This window comes from Palaemon carinicauda, chromosome 14, assembly GCF_036898095.1.
Source record: "Palaemon carinicauda isolate YSFRI2023 chromosome 14, ASM3689809v2, whole genome shotgun sequence".
Lineage (NCBI taxonomy): Eukaryota > Metazoa > Arthropoda > Malacostraca > Decapoda > Palaemonidae > Palaemon > Palaemon carinicauda.
The window spans coordinates 48546928-48549004 of record NC_090738.1 but is presented as its reverse complement, the minus strand read 5'-3'; positions in this window follow the sequence as shown (position 1 = coordinate 48549004).

Here is a 2077-nt window from a genome sequence, read left to right as displayed (position 1 = left end):
CAGGTGGTGAAGCCAAGCGCCATTGTTGTGCCGGGCGATGAAGCCAAGCGGGCCAGGTGGTGAAGCCAAGCGCCATTTTTTGCCGGGCGGTGAAGCCAAGCGGGCCAGGTGGTGAAGCCAAGCGGGCCAGGTGGTGAAGCCAAGCGCCATTGTTGTGCCGGGCGATGAAGCCAAGCGGGCCAGGCGGTGAAGCCAAGCGCCATTTTTTGCCGGGCGGTGAAGCCAAGCGGGCCAGGTGGTGAAGCCAAGCACCATTGTTGTGCCGGGCGATGAAGCCAAGCGGGCCAGGCGGTGAAGCCAAGCGCCATTTTTTGCCGGGCGGTGAAGCCAAGCGGGCCAGGTGGTGAAGCCAAGCGCCATTGTTGTGCCGGGCGGTGAAGCCAAGCAGGCCAGGTGGTGAAGCCAAGCGCCATTGTTGTGCCGGGCGATGAAGCCAAGCGGGCCAGGTGGTGAAGCCAAGCGCCATTATTTGGCCGGGCGGTGAAGCCAAGCGCCATTTCATGGCCGGGCGGTGAAGCCCAGCAGGCTAGGCAGTGAAGCCAAGCGCTATTGTTGTGCCAGGCGATGAAGCCAAGCGGGCCAGGTGGTGAAGCCAAGCGCCATTTATTGGCCGGGCGGTGAAGCCAAGCAGGCCAGGCGGTGAAGCCAAGCGCCATTGTTGTGCCGGGCGATGAAGCCAAGCGGGCCAGGTTGTGAAGCCAAGCGCCATTTTTTGGCCAGGTGGTGAAGCCAAGCGTCATTTTCCCCACCCAAACAACACGCGCTCTTTCATCAGTACCAGAGTTTCTTCACCTGCATAGCCAGTCCTTAAGCCTAAAAAAAAAAACCTTAATCCTAAAAAAAAACCTTAAGCCTAAAAAAAAAAAAAAAAGAAGAAAAAGAAGAAGATACTATTCCTTTCACAAAATTGTGAGGGCATCAACTTAGTATTTAATCCAAGCATCCTTTTGATACTCCAATGAAGTCTCCTTAATAACTGACTTCATCATCGGACTCATCATCCATCATATGGAGGACTGACCACAGAGCCTCATCATCATCTAACATATCTTCTGGAAAAGAGATTTCAGACTCTGTGTGGTCCAGATCGCCTTGGTTGAGTTGCACTCGGTTAACCGTGTCTTCATCAGTTTCATGACACTCTAACTCATTACGCTTTTCATCCTCAACATCATCTTCCTTCTCATTATGGCCATCATCTCTATGGACCTCCATCTCCTCTTTTGTTCCATCTACTTCCATAGATTCGTAAGTCAGCATTGCCACTGATGGAACGAGTTCAAATTCCATAAGGTTACCATCTCTTACAGTAAGTTCGAAAAGGACAGTTGAGTCCTCCTTCACTGTCTCTTCTTCTGCTTCATCTCCTTCCTTATGAAATTTGTCATCATACCCTTCAAATTGTGGCCATTCGGGGAGGTTGGGATTGCTAAATATGATATTGGTAAAGTCTTGGACAACTTTCCAAGTCTCTTCATATCTTACTCTCTTGTCAGCATCACGCAAGATATCCATTGTGCTATTGAGCTGGTGCATCTTATTGCAGCACCTTTGAATTTCTTCGTCCGAACCTCGGCACTTGTCAGGGTGGTATTTTAAGGCCATTTTTCTGAAAGCTTTTTCGATTTGGTGTTGAGTAGCGTCTGGCTTAAGGCCTAGGATTCCATATGGGCATCCATAGCAATTCATGTCAACCAAGGAATCAATATAGAACATGAAGTCGGAGTCCAGAACCCCTTCCATTCGCAGTCTCTCAAATTCACGAAGAGCTTCTTGGTGACGTCCAAGTGCCAACCAGCATAGGGCCAGTCTCAACCTGGCATCGGAATATTCCTCGTTGGTAGCAAGAACAAAGTTGAAGCATTCGCTGGCTTCTTCCAGTTTTCCCATATTGCAAAGGATATTTCCTTTGATACGAGCCAGGTCGATAAGTACCCAATGGAACAGATTGTCTTTGGACATTGTTTCTTGAATCTTCTCCAAGGCACAGTTGAGTTCAGAGGCAGCCACCAACGTCTGGAGCTCTGCGAACAGAGCCTCGTTCTCCGTCGTCTCTGAATCCTGGAGATCCTCTGGA